The sequence below is a fragment of the Azolla caroliniana genome, unplaced genomic scaffold, assembly GCF_043228905.1.
Source record: "Azolla caroliniana isolate FFs.n. ecotype wild unplaced genomic scaffold, voAzoCaro1.0.p SCAF_15, whole genome shotgun sequence".
NCBI classification, from domain to species: domain Eukaryota; kingdom Viridiplantae; phylum Streptophyta; class Polypodiopsida; order Salviniales; family Salviniaceae; genus Azolla; species Azolla caroliniana.
The window spans coordinates 14,953,117-14,968,784 of record NW_028230450.1 but is presented as its reverse complement, the minus strand read 5'-3'; the positions used below and the strand labels follow the sequence as shown (position 1 = coordinate 14,968,784).

Below are 15,668 nucleotides of genomic sequence, written 5' to 3'. Positions count from 1 at the left end.
TCTCTTTTCTTTATTGTCTGATGATTCCTCGATTTCTTGTAGCACTTCCCCAATCAGTAAGCTTTCTCCCTCGTATTTGTCTTCCCGGAACTCCCGAATCACGTTCACCCGGCATATGTGCTCCGAAGAAATGTAGTTTTCGGAAAATTCTTCATTATCTGATTTGACTATGTCATCTTCAAACCAGGCCATTGATAACATATCCACTACCGGGTTGTCTTTTCCCAAGATGTGTCGAACCTCCGGATTAAATGACTTTACATATGCAAACCATCTAAGCATAGCCACATCCGATATCGTGCAACATCGCATCATCCCGAGTATCAGAAGACAATATGTTTCAATCTGTAAAGAATCAATGGTTATTCTTGTGCAGCAGAATAGATGTGTGTTATGTGTGTATATGTGTGAGAGAAAAAGAGAGGACAGAAAAGAGAACTCAAGATAGATAAATGAGAGGAAAATAGAATACTCAAGAAGGTGTATATTGCACAAGTAGAATAAGATTTACAAAATGTAGCATAACAAGGAGTCACAACCAACTTAGTATGAAGTAGGAGAAGGGTGCTTTATATATAGTCACCCTCTCTCTTCATTAACTAACTACAACAACCACTCTCTCTTGGGGAATGTGAAGACTCATAGTCATGGGGAATATGCAACTCATTAGTTATGTGTCATAGAATATGATTCTATGACACATAGTTAATGGGGTCGAAGCATGCTATGGTGTACCAACTTTTGGCCAAAAATTTAGTACTAAATCCAGGAAGAAAATAAACATTAAAAATTGAAAATAAAACAATTATCATTTATTGAATGGTGTTCAATTTCAAATAACAATTTCATTACGTCACACTCGAATGTACAAAGATATTATACGTCACACTCGAAATGTCCCAAGGCCGTATTTAATACATTAATTGTAACTTCATTCTCCTAGGTAGAGTTGTATGAAAGCACACTTGGAGAAGGTTTCGAATGTGATAGTTGGTCAGTCTCAGTCTCTCTCTCTCTTTCTCTCTCTCTTTTGTCTCGAAGTTGTCAGACAGACAGTGGCAGAAAGTTAGAAAGACAACACATATCTATTATCTATCCCTCTCTTTCTCTCTCTCACTCCACCTTTGAATCTCTGTTTCTTTCTTTCTTTATGTTTCTCTCTCTCACTCCACCTTCGATTCTCTGTTTCCCCGCGTAGTTGTTGTGTTCCCCTCTGTGCCAGGTTTGATCTCTTTCTCTGTATATGCAAAGATTTTTGTTTCCCCAGATTGATGTTCTTGTTGTTGATTTTCTTAGGCTTGTGTATACTCATTTGTCTCCTCTGCAGCAGCCTCGTCAACAACCTCTTGTATATAGGTGATTTTGAAGGCTTGGTGTGCTCCCAAGGTGTGGTACCTCTGCCTTGACCTTGGCTCCATCTGCCTTCGACCCATCAATCCATGTGCAGCTTGTACGACCTCCAGGTATTCTCTGTGATGCATGCCCAATTGGTATGTTTTCGTTTTCTCTGTGTTTCTTGTCCGTCTGTTTTTAATTTGTATGTGTGGGAATTTTTAGGTTTTCATTATTCATAGTCTATGTGTTGCATGCCCAACTGGTATTTTTTCATTTTCTTTGTGTTTCCTGTCTGTCTGTTTTTAATTTGCATGTGTTTGACCTGGATGAGTTGTCTTCCGACTGTTTAGGTTGGTTGTGTGTTTGACATGGTTTGTACATGCAACTTAGATGGAGTTGGCTATGAGTTGCTATGTTTTCGTTTTGTTGGTATGTTTTCGTTTTCTCTGTGTTTCCTGTCTGTTTTTAATTTGTATGTGTTAGACATGGATGAGTTTTCATACGACTATTTAGGGTTTTTGTGTGTTTGACATGGCTTGTACATGCAATGTGATGATTTGCTATGTGTTGATGGTAATTTGATGAGTTTTATTCTAGTACATGCATATTCATTCAACAAGAATAGTGATGACTAGGACAATGACGAGAAGGACACCCATAAAGAAGACATTGATGAAAGAGAAAGTGAAGACACCAGTGAAGGAAGGAAAAATGACACCTATCAAATAAAGCAAGAAGACACCCACAAGAGAAAGGGTGATGAATTCATCAACACAGAGAACAAAGATGTACCACTCCATCATTCAAGACATGCCTCTCGGATGGAGTTATTTCCTTCGAGCACGACCTGAAGTTTTTCCTGAGCTGAGAGAGTGGTTGATAAAAACCTGGGGGTCAGCGCATCCCGATACAAGGCGAGGATTCCACATAAGACGATTTAAGAGGGAATATGTGAACTTATTGAAGACGAGATATGAACATGTTTATGATACAAATCAAATCTGTAACAATGAGGTGGGTACTGTTTTTGCACGTGCATTTGCATGTGAAGTTCAGGGTGGCATCGACATAGATTGGGAAGATTTTAATCGGCACCGATCAGAACATTATAAAGGGTCCTCCAGTACCAACACTGGCTTGAAGTCATCAGGAACCTGTCATGTGGATATTCCGGCTACAACACATGTCCACCAAGTTCAATCTGCAAAGGTACGGGCCACAATGACTGAAAAGCATGAACAGATGATGGCCAGTTGCATAGCTTCTATGAGCTCAAGAATACAAGCACTACTTGTTGATTTGGAAGCAGTTAAATCAGCTGAGATACAGGTAGAAAAGAAATTCTCTTCATTAAAGACTACATATGAATGGATTGCATCAACAATCCAAAATTCAGAAAGTGAGGTGTTGAAAGAGGAGTTGAAGAAAGAGCTAAACAATATGGGCACTCAATTAGGTTCACAGATGAGAGACCTTGATACTTGCAGGAATGCACATTCCGAAATAGATAATAAGTTGTCAGCTTTAAAGTTGCATTCCGAGAACCTTGCGTGCTTGATGCAGGATTTAAAACAAAAAGGTTTTGCAACTTTGTGTCCATCTGTATTTGAGCACCCAAGTGGTATGGAAAGTACCATTACTAGTATAGCTATATCACGGTATTGGCTTTAAAAGTTATTTATTTCTACTTCTGTGGTATAAATATCATATTAGCTAATATATTATAACTCATGTTTGCAATCTGCCAGGTGTATATTTTGTGGCCTCGGATTCCAGTTGGAGGCTATGGATGTTGTGATTACACCGTGCTTGCACACATATCATGTGCTATGTGCTAAGTATCATTTTGAGAAAGAGAATACATGTATGGATTGTAAAACTACAATTGCGGCTGAGTGGTACTATGCTCGGGGTTTAAAAGTACACCCGTACGGTATGTGGCTCTATAATTCTATTGTTTGTATTATATGATGTCAATTTACATTTGGATTAGAATGAGTGTACGCCACAATTCATACTTCAAATTTAGGAGAACAATGGATTAGTATTAGTGTATCTCTAACAACTAATATGTGGAACCCTAATTATGTGGGTTAGTATTGGCAGTACTCTTAATATATAATTGGTATGTGTAGTTGAAGGGATATTTTCCAGAATTAGTACTAAAAGGGAACCAAGTACAACATTGTCCAATCTATATTGCAACTTTCCTACTACTAGTTTAGTAGACACTATACTTGTAGTACACTGTTGATTGTTAGTATTGTTTGTCTAACTTGGGAATTAGTACTAGTTATGTAATTTGGGAACAAGGTGTATAGTAAATTGTTAAATATTAGTACAGTTTGTGTAATTTGGAAATGAGGTGTGTCAAACACATATCACGTTTAGTACTAATACTGTTCAAGATTAATACTGTTGGTGTAATTAGTACAAGTTATGTAATTAGGTGTGTAGAACACATATTACATTTAGTATTACTTGTGTGCAAAATACCACGTTAGTACTAAAATCCAATCTACATTTCTTGGATTAGATGTTAGTCCAATCTATATTACAACGTGCCTAGTACTAGTGTTAGTACACACTATACTTGTACTGCATTGATGACGATTAGTACTTAGCGAGTAGTACATTGTTCATGATTAGTACTAGTTTTGTAAATTGGGAACTAAGTGAGTAGTACATTGCTCATGATTAGTACTAGTTTTGTAAATTGGGAACTAAGTGAGTAGTACATTGCTCATGATTAGTACTAGTTTTGTAATTTGGGAACTAAGTGAGTAGTACATTGTTCAGGATTAGTACTCCTTGTGTAATTTGGGAACTGAGTAGTGCATTGTGCATGATTAGTACTACTTGTGTAAATTGGGAACTAAATGAGCAATACATTGTTCATTATTAGTACTACTTCTGTTCCTTATTAGTACTAGTTCAGTAATTTAGGAACTAAGTGAGTAGTATATTGTTCATGATTAGTACTATTTGTGTAATTTGGCAACTAAGTGAGTGGTACATTGTTCATGATTAGTACTCCTTGTGTAATTTGACTAAGTTAGTAGTACATTGTTCATGATTAGTACTGCTTGTTTAAATTGGGAACTGAGTAGTACATTGTTCATGATTAGTACTAGTTGTGTAATATGGGAACTAGGTGTAGCTTAATGAATTAGTAATGCAGCTCTTGTGACCTACATTGTATATTTTATATCACGGTACTAACCTTGAAGGTTTTTTGGTTTCTTGTAATGAATGTTGTAGTGTCAAGCAACTCCACACCAGGGAAGGTAATGGAACAACCAGCCCTGTGCCTAAACCCTCGGTATCTGCTGAACATTCCAAGGTTCAGGGACCATCATTACCAATAACCTATGACTTTTATGATGAAGATGAATGTATGAGAAGGGCCATTGAAGCAGTGGAACATATGCTTCTACAAACAAATTCCCCAAGCTCCGGTCAACATCAAAACAATCCAGGTAACACAAATTTTGCCAACATATCTTAATTCTCATTTGAGAAAGTGTTGAATGCCTAATTTCTTTAGAAATAGAGCCAACTAAGAAGAGGAATGTTGCAAGAATGTTGTATGGAAAGGGCAAGAAAGGCAAAGTTGAATGCAATGGTGAGTCATATATGTTCTCACCTGTCCGGAGAGTTGTCAACCTAATGCATTGTCTAATACCATGTACTTGTGTTACTAGCTGATGACGAAATGATCTTTGGTGAGGGAGATACAAGTCCAAAACCTGATCGTGAACACGAATTTATCACACTACCAGGTACATGTCAAAAGCCAGTTTTTGAAAACAATGATTTAGATCATAACAACCCTATGATAGTGTTCCTTTTGGTGCATTCTATAGATCATAAGAACCCTGTTGAGCACTTAGATGTTGTGGAGAAGATGACCCAGCCTACCACTTGCAATGGGGTATTTACGGCTGTACAGTATGACGATGTAACAATAGGTAAAAATGTGGCTCTTAACCCTATGTTCATTGTTGTTGGTATGTTTGCAAACTTTTGAGTATGTGAGTTGATACTAATATTCTTTGGAATCCCATTATTTAGGTTTACAAGAGCAGTCTGATTCCCAATTGCAATCAAATGAATCGGGAACTATATGGAGCACAAGTGCAGAGTCAGATTTTGGAATTAACCTTTGCACGGAGGCAGACTCTGGAAGCCCATCTTCCACACATGAGGACTGTGAGAAAAACGAAGCATTCATATTTGAAGAGCAGCTGGCATGTACAAACAACAATTTGTCTAAAGAAGCCCATGAGGAGTGTGGAAAGAATATGGCAAGTACTGAAGAGAAGACTGATTGTACTGAGAATGTATCTGTAGTGTCTAAAGATTTCCATGAGGAGTGTGGAAAGAACATCGCTAGTACTGAAGAGGAGCCTGATTGTACTGAGAATGTGCTAGTAGTGTCTAAAGAATCCCATGAGGATTGTGGAAAGAACATCGTTACTAATGAAGGGGAGCCTACTAGCATCACCCATGAGGACCAGGCAATAAAGACCACCCAAGAAGGGGAGCACGGTTCTCTTAAAAATGAGGTGACAACCATCGTACAAGAGGAGTTGACCCAAGAAGGAGAGCACAATGGTCTTAAGAATGAGGTGACTATCACCAGCCAAGAGTTCGCCAAGAGTATTACTGTAGCCCACATACATGAGCCTAATTGTACTGAGACTGAGCATACTAGCAACAACATGAGTACTAAAACAATCCACATTCAGGAGATGAGTGATAAATTTTCTATCGACAGTACCTTTGTGGATGTGTGTACAAGCATTGCAGTTGCAGAAAACACAGTTGCTCTCTCAAGCTTGCCACTAGTACAAGGTGCTCGTGCATCCACGCCTTTCTCTGATGCCTCTGATGATGAAGTGCCACTTAGTCAACTGATACCTAAAGGCTTTAAGATAAAGAAGAATGTAAAATCAGAAAAAACTGGCACCAACAACAAGCGCATTACAAGATCAACCAAATTGCCCTCTAGTGTCTTATTGTCTTTCGATTGTACTTGAACTTTAGCTGAACTGTTAGTGATGTCTGAAATTGAACTATTTGGTATACCAAAATACAGTCTCATTTATCTGAAATAGTTATACCAGTGTCTTTCGATTGTCTTTCAATTGTACTTGAACTTTAGCTGAACTGTTAGTGATGTCTGAAATTGAACTATTTGGTATACCAAAATACAGTCTCATTTATCTGAAATAGTTATACCAGTGTCTTTCGATTGTCTTTCAATTGTACTTGAACTTTAGCTGAACTGTTAGTGATGTCTGAAATTGAACTATTTGGTATACCAAAATACTGTCTCATTTATCTGAAATAGTTATACCAGTGTCTTTCGATTGTCTTTCAATTGTACTTGAACTTTAGCTGAACTGTTAGTGATGTCTGAAATTGAACTATTTGGTATACCAAAATACTGTCTCATTTATCTGAAATAGTTATACCAGTGTCTTTCGATTGTCTTTCAATTGTACTTGAACTTTAGCTGAACTGTTAGTGATGTCTGAAATTGAACTATTTGGTATACCAAAATACTGTCTCATTTATCTGAAATAGTTATACCAGTGTCTTTCAATTGTCTTTCAATTGTACTTGAACTTTAGCTGAACTGTTAGTGATGTCTGAAATTGAACTATTTGGTATACCAAAATACTGTCTCATTTATCTGAAATAGTTATACCAGTGTCTTTCGATTGTCTTTCAATTGTACTTGAACTTTAGCTGAACTATTAGTGATGTCTGAAATTGAACTATTTGGTATACCAAAATCCAGTAGTTATACTAGTGTGAAATTCTATATTGCCAATTGAAGAGAATGAAAATGTATTCTATTGTTAACTTTGAAATGCTGTCAAGATCAGATCACTCATCTAGTGTTGTAGTGTAATCTGACTTTCTATATTGCTAATTCTGAAATGATCTTTGGTGAGGGAGGTACGAATTTATCACACTCCCAGGTACACTCCCATGCAACCATGATTGTGTTGATTACAAATAAAATTCTATATTGTTAACAGAGATGTTATATACAGTTTGTTATACCAGATGATGATTTAGAAGATTGGTATATATTGCCATGCAACCGAACTTTACATCAGATGTATGTATCCATCTAACTGAGATACTTTGGGAGACTACTATGTATTACTTAATACTTGCAATTGACATACTTGCAATTGACATTAGTACTAAACTAACATGTATATTGATACTTGCATTAGTACTAATATGTATATTGATACTTGCGTTAGTACTAATATGTATATTGATACTTGCCAAGTATGGTCTCCTTGAGTGCACAATAGAGTTGAATAATGACTTGAGTGCACACAATAGAGACTTGATAGTTGAATAAGTTTGGGCCATATTTAGGCTACTAAGTATTCAAGACTTCACACCTTAAACCATAGAAACAAGCAACTCTATAATTACCATAAACACTGACAATACAAAAGTATTGAAGACTTCACACCTTAAACCATGGAAACAAGCAACTCTATAATTACCATAAACACTTACAATACAAGCTCAATAAATAGTCTCAATACATCAAATATATCGATTCATAATACATCATAGAAGAAAGATGAAATATATCAATTCATTTGTCAATCATCAAAATTAATATATCAATACATCAAATAGTGAACTACAAGTGGATGTTTTTTAGTTTTCTGGTACAATGAATTGATAGGGTGACTTTCAAGCATGAAATAGAGAGACCTCCCCTAATATGTGCTCATGAACCTCTTGGGGGACCTTGTAGACAGTGTTGTATCCCTTAACCTTGTGATTTGCTTGAGTCATATTGAATTTGATCGCAAGAATGGCATCAGCGTAGATTATTGCGATCAATGCTTCTTTTAGTAATGCATATGTGTTCTTGCACTGCGACAACTTTGCATAATAGTTTCCATACACGACAGACTCACCAAGGTTGAAATTGTTGCCCCAGCCATCCCTCACCACTTCTTTCAATAATGTCTTGCCTTGCTTGCACACCACAATGTAGTAGTCTTCTAAATCTTCATTCTGCGGAGATTTGAGCATTGCAAAATGATCTCCAACTTCCAATAAAATTGCCAAGTCTTGATGTTGGTTGTAGTATACAATATCGTTTGAATGCGCATCCTCTTCAATATCATCTTGTCGTTCAAGCTCAAGCTTCTGTAGCTTCTAGAGCTCGACAATTGATAGGTTGATGCTTTTATCCCAAGCTTCATCTATACACATGGAACAAAAGCATGATAAAGTACGGAGTAACAATTGTGTTGTGTCCTTGTGGCTGAACCCTAATACACAATGGGTGCTGCGTGTGCCTTTCAAGTTTTTACAACCATATGATTTAGTTCTATCAACCTCATCAACGCGAACTTCAACAAACAATCTGTTTTTACCATCATTTGACATCTTCCATGTTAGCCATTGCACAACATCATGTGCATTTTGTAACTTAGCACCATTATTATCCAACTGCTCACTTGTAAGGGCACGTTTGATCACAGCCCCCGCGCCATCATGCTCTCCTTTTCCATGTCCAGACCCGAAGTAGTTACATTGCATACAAATGTTGAATAAGGAGAAATACCTGCTTTTGTATCTCAGGTTTCCAACAAAATTAGTACTATGTTGTCAATCGAGAGTACTACACATCCATTAATATTGATTTAGTACAAATACAAAACAAAGCATAGCACAATGTATCCATTAAGAACACTCTACACTTATTAAAAGATAAATAGTACTATGTTGTCAACCATGTGAACTTGGCATCTATTAATACAAATTTAGTATGGATACAACACAAAGCATAGTACAATGAATTCATGGAAAGCACTCTACATGAATTAACAGATAAATAGTACAAACTCTTCAATATTGGAGAGTACTATGTTGGTGACGATGAGTACTTTACATTCATTAATACTGATTTAGTACAGATACAATACACAATACACAATACAGTACAATGTGTCCACGGAGAACACAACCCTCCTTAGAAGATAATTAGTACTACAACACATATACTTTACATCCCCCAATAAACACTGATTTAGTATAGATACAACACATAGTACAATACAGTGTGTTCATGGAGAGCACTCAGCATTGATTAATAGATAATTAGTACAAACTCTTCAATATAAGACAATACTATGAGTACAAGACATGTACTTTACATCTTCCGATAATTACTGATTTAGTAATATACAACAACAAGTACAATACAGTGTGTTCATGGAGAACACTCAACATTGATTAATACATAATTAGTACAAACTCTTCAATCTAGGACAATACTATGAGTAAAAGACATGTACTTTACATCCTTCAATAATTACTGATTTAGTATAGATACAACACACAGTACAATACAGTCTCCATGGAAAACCCTCAACATGGATTAAAAGATAATTAGTACAATTCTCTTAAGGACGGACAATACTATGAGTACAAGATGACTACTTTACATCCTTCAGTAAATACTGATTTAGTATAGATACAACATACAACATAGTACAATGTGTCTATGGAGAACACTTCACATGGATTAAAAGATTGAGACGACAATTGAGATCTAGAAGGTAATGGGGTACCTAATATTATACAAAATCCATGTGCTTCAATAGCTCAGTTGGCTAGAGCGTATGGCTGTTAACCATAAGGTCGGAGGTTCAAGCCCTCCTTCGAGCGACATGTCAAGTTTAGATATTAATCCTGTGTACTTGAACCTATAAATATGAAATACCTAAAAAACCAATTTAATTAATCCCATGTACTTGAACCTATAAATATGAAATACGTATAAACTACATATCTTCTGCATTTTAATTGCCTATAAAATATGAAATACCTAAAAAACCAATTTAATTAATCCCATGTACTTGAACCTATAAATATGAAATACCTATGAACTACATATCTCCCGCATTTTAATTGCTTGAGACGACCAATTGAGATCTAGAACCTATAAATATGAAATACCTAAAAAGCCAATTTAATTAATCCCATGTACTTGAACCTATAAATATGAAATACCTATGAACTACATATCTTCCACATTTTAATTGCTTGAGACGACAATTGAGATCTACAAGGTAATGGGGTACCTAATATTATACAAAATTGATCTGCTTCAATAGCTCAGTTTGCTAGAGCATATGGCTGTTAACCATAAGGTCGGAGGTTCAAGCCCTCCTTGGAGCGACATGTCAAGTTTAGATATTAATCCCGTGTACTTGAACCTATAAATATGAAATAACTAAAAAACCAATTTAATTAATCTCATGTACTTGAACCTATAAATATGAAATATGTATAAACTACATATCTTCACCTATAAATATGAAATATGTATAAACTACATATCTTCTGCATTTTAATTGCTTGAGACAACCAATTGACATCTAGAAGGTAATGGGGTTCCTAATATTATACAAAATCTATGTGCTTCAATAGATCAGTTGGCTAGAGCATATGGCTGTTAACCATAAGGTCAGAGGTTGAAGCCCTCCTTAGAGCGATATGTCAAGTTTAGATATTAATCCCGTGTACTTGAACCTATAAATATGAAATACCTAAAAAACCAATTTAATTAGTCCCATGTACTTGAACCTATAAATATGAAATACGTATAAACTACATATCTTCTGCATTTTAATTGCTTGAGACGACCAATTGAGATCTAGAAGGTAATGGGGTACCTAATATTATACAAAGTCCATGTGCTTCAATAGCTCAGTTGGCTAGAGCGTATGGCTGTTAACCATAAGGTCGGAGGTTCAAACCCTCCTTGGAGCGAGATGTTTGGTTTTGATATTAATCCCGTGTACTTGAACCTATAAATATGAAATACCTAAAAAACCAATTTAATTAATCCCATGTACTTGAACCTATAAATATGAACTACATATCTTCCGCATTTTAATTGCTTGAGACGACCAATTGAGATCTAGAACCTATAAATATGAAATACTTAAAAAGCCAATTTAATTAATCCCATGTACTTGAACCTATAAATATGAAATACCTATGAACTACATATCTTCCACATTTTAATTGCTTGAGACGACAATTAAGATCTAGAAGGTAATGGGGTACCTAATATTATACAAAATTGATGTGCTTCAATAGCTCAGTTCTGTAGAGCTTATTGTTGTTAACCTTAAGGTCGGAGGTTCAAGCCCTTCCATAGGCGACATGTGAAGTTTAGATATTAATCCATGTACTTGAACCTATAAATATTAAATACCTAAAAAACCACATGAATATATGTTGATTATTTTATAATCTACATATGTTATTAAAGCAAGATGAGAATACAAATCATGTTATCGCATGTATTTCATTTGAAGTTAGGTAACAAGATACACACACCAATTAAGAAAAACGGGTATACCTTGCTCTAAATCCTCAGCAAAAACTTCATGAGGACGTAAAAATCAATTGATATACATAAGTGTTATAGTTTAAAAAATTGTAGTGACACAATAGCTAGAGGGTATGGCTATTAACCATAAGATGAGCTGGTCAAGCGTTTGTTGGCGCGAGATGTGAATATTAGATATTCAACCATCTACTTGAACCTAAAAATACGAACTACATAAAAATGAAATGAAAATATCATGATTGTTTTCTAATATATTTATGTTCCTAAAGCAGAACGACTGATCTATAGAAGTGTTCCAGCTCAACTAATTATAACACCGTAATGGTTTAGCAAAATTGGATTCACAAATAAGGACAACAAGTTCTATTTTAAGTATTTCACTACTAGTTGTATTTTAAGATTGAAATACGATGGATATATAATACACTAAAAAAACACGTCAAATTAAATGAGGGACAAACATGACTTTGGCTTGCTTTAATTGAGAGTTGAATTCAAAACCTGCTTACTAAACAGATGGCCTAACTAACTGAGCTACGAAACCACCTTCTTATTAGAAGCACCACATAGAAAAGTCTTGAATATTGCTACTTACAAAAGATAGTCCAACAAATTGAGGTTCAAATAATTTGGTATATTAAACATTAGTGTCCCTAATGAGTCAAAGAGCCATAGACCCTTTAGTCCGTGTCTTTTGAAAGTAAGCTTGATGGTATTGTCTCTCGAGGAGTGAGAGGGATGCATGTCCTCTCCTAAGTATTTCCTTCGCTGCTTGTGTCATCAAAATTTACTTGAGCTGTCACTGAAAGTGACTCCGAGAGAGAGATATGATCCAACCACCTCAACTGGGCTATGGTAGATAGTTAGGTGACACTTAGCTTTAACTTCAGCCGATGTGTGGAAGATAATGACTTTAGTTATGCCTAGATTCACTACCAATGCCTAGATAATGACGTCATCTAAGGCATTAAGGTGCCTTTGTAGGTCTTGCTCCGATTCAATGAGCAAAACTATGTCGTCTGCATAGAGCAAGATACAAACCTGCATATCCTCAAGGGCTACTCCGTTGCCTCCCTTACGAACAACATAGATCCCAAAAACAGTCGGAGATAGGGGCAACCTTGTTTTACACCAATAGTGCTAGTGAAACAATTGGATAGGCCACTTGGGCATTGAACACACTCGAACACTTGTTGATATAGTACATAGATGGCCCAAACCATGTCATCTGGTATCCTCAAGCTTTTTAGCCTATCCAACAACGACTCTCTAAGGACTGTGTGAAAGTCTTTTCGGAAGTCCACAAAACAACAATATAACTTCTTCTTGCGAGCCTTACTCTGGTTAATTAAGCATTTAAGTGGGAAGATATGATCGTCTAAAACCAATCTGTTTAGCTACGCGAAGCTTTAAGGTCTCCATATAATCCCTAAGCTCTCCCTCTATTACTGCACCATATAATTTAGCACGGGTATGACCTATCATAAAGGTCCTATATGTATTTCGGTCCATGGGGTCCCCCCCCCTTTATGTATGGGGCCCACTATGTTCATCGTCCATTGTAGTGGAAAACCCTCCGCGAGGGCACTATTAAAGATTAGAGTTAGGAAGGGAGCTAGACACTCTCTCCCATATATGATGTGGTCCATGGACTTCCTATGTTGTAATTTCGTTCTGACCTTCGCGACCATAGAGGTCGTGAAAACTGTCCCGACGGTAGGTCTGGGTTTAGAAGGCATTGAAATGGGTGGTTGGTTTGGGATTTGGTAAAGTCTCTCTGTATATGTGTGGCATGTTTTGGGATTTTCGATGGGTGTTTGTGGTCTTGGTTCCCATAATTTCTTCCATGCAGTGCCACAATTGCTACTCATGAGCATATGCTAGAGTTCCCAATATTGGGATGCCTCCCATGGTCATCTCTTACGACATGTCATCTTGCGCATTTCTTTGCGAGCTTGTACTGAGGTAATACTACCACTGTGTTGCGATATTTTATGTTGTCTATGTAAGTTCCTACAATCCTCATCATACCATCTATTTTGTGGCATAGATCATAATCTACCTTGATTGGAGTGTTTCGTATATGGGAAATTGCTAATTGCTACGGAGTGAAGGATGTGTGTTAGTTTCGTACTAAGGCTCTTTACAACTAGGGAGGGACATTGGGCGAGCCACCGCAACGGAGAGCCGAAGCCGGAATCAACCGAAGCAGGAAGAGACAAGAAGAAAAAGGAAGTCGAGTTGACTAGAGATGTCAGTAAATCCGAACAAGTTGGAACAAGCGGCGACGGCGGTAGAGTCAAGAAGAACCGAGCTGACGGGAAGGAGAAGGCCAAGACGCGGACGTGGTCCGACGTGGTGAAGGGCCTGAAGGTTGAATACGAATTGGAGATTGTCAATTCGGAGAAGAGTTAGAATGAATCAGATGCAGTCGATTCAGAGGAGCCGAATCAATAGAAGGCCAAACAAATGAGGAGGCAGCGGAAGTCGACCCCGACACGGAGGGATACACGGGTCGAGGAGCACCAAAGTAAAAACAATGAAGGAGTTGAGAAGGGCCTTATGAGAAGACAAGCTGACCAAAAAGGTTGAGCGCGGAATCCAATAGGTCACTAGAAGCAGAACCGAACCAGACAAGGAGTGCGACCCAAGTAGAAAGACGCCAGGTCGAGCTGGACGCTACAACCGACAGACACAAACAATGACACCGCGATTAGACATCAAGTTCAGCTTGAGGGGTAGTATTGAGCGGACAAGCTCAACCGGATCCGGATTGCAGTCTGGAACGAAGAATTAGATCGGTGTCGTGCCTTTCGACGTTGTCGTGAGGATCCGTCTTTATGTGCGCATCGCGAGGCGGAACCGCCGGGGTTCTGGACCGGAAGGACTCATAGCACCCACTAGCTTCAGCAAGAAAGGGTTTAAGATAGTTTTAGCAAATATGTACAAGTATTGTACATTGATCATTGTACCAATGCATTGATTGAACCTCATTTTGAACTTTAAATGTATAATTTTTGCAAAGTCAATAACGGATACGATGACACCCGTTGGTAAGTTATTAATACATTCCTTGAACTGTGAATTTTGCCAATAACTCCGGAAGTTATATGGAATGAACTCCCCAAGTTGTTTCTTAAATTTTGAGACAAGGGTAGCAACACATGTCTCCTTATATACTTCCTTGATATGCTTAGTTACTAGTCCCTTGCCAATATTTTCAGTCACATACTCTAAATATTTCCATTTCACGATATGACTGTTTCCCAAATTAAGCTCCTACCTACAAAATAATGGTAGCGGACAAACCTTACATGTTCTTAATAGACATGTACGACGATGCCACTCACATCATGGTTCTTTTTCACAAACACAAGACCTCCATAGCTCAGAAACAGATGCATAAGTCATGTTTCGTGCATTACACCTATTATCCTCCCCATTTGGTCTACAAACCTCACAAGTGCAAACATATAATTCCCCGTGTATACCCTTAGAATCAGTACGCATTGCATTCACTCCTAGCCTTAACATGTCCATCGTCACATAGTACACACAACAACATGTATTCCTCTCATTTAATTTTCTAACATAAAATGGTTTCAAACCTTGGAACTTGCGGAATCCAACAGTCAAGCTTGGATGTTGGTCTTTAAAGTTAATGCACAATTCAGCCTACATCAACCAATATATATAGCAAACATTAATATACACTTGGTCAAAACACAAATTTATGGAATGTGAATTGATATAAAAAATGGAATACCTCTGTCATCTCCAAGAAGTGTCTAGGGTGAATCTGGTACTTACCTTGACTTATTCGTTGTCTACACATGTCCTTCTTATTTGGTGAGACACGCGTATTTTTCGCCCAAAATGAATCCACTTTCTCAATAATCTCTTAAGA

At 37.1% G+C, this 15,668-nt stretch overlaps 3 non-coding genes across 3 annotated transcripts; all 3 read left to right on the top strand.

The window, feature by feature from the left end:
* Positions 1-9,991: 9,991 nt before the first annotated feature.
* On the top strand, positions 9,992-10,065 carry TRNAN-GUU (transfer RNA asparagine (anticodon GUU)). The gene has a single exon. It is a non-coding gene; the product is annotated as a tRNA-Asn (tRNA).
* A 439-nt stretch (positions 10,066-10,504) lies between these two features.
* Positions 10,505-10,578, top strand: TRNAN-GUU (transfer RNA asparagine (anticodon GUU)). The gene has a single exon. It is a non-coding gene; the product is annotated as a tRNA-Asn (tRNA).
* Positions 10,579-11,098: 520 nt separating this feature from the next.
* On the top strand, positions 11,099-11,172 carry TRNAN-GUU (transfer RNA asparagine (anticodon GUU)). The gene has a single exon. It is a non-coding gene; the product is annotated as a tRNA-Asn (tRNA).
* The last annotated feature ends 4,496 nt before the right edge of the window (positions 11,173-15,668 follow it).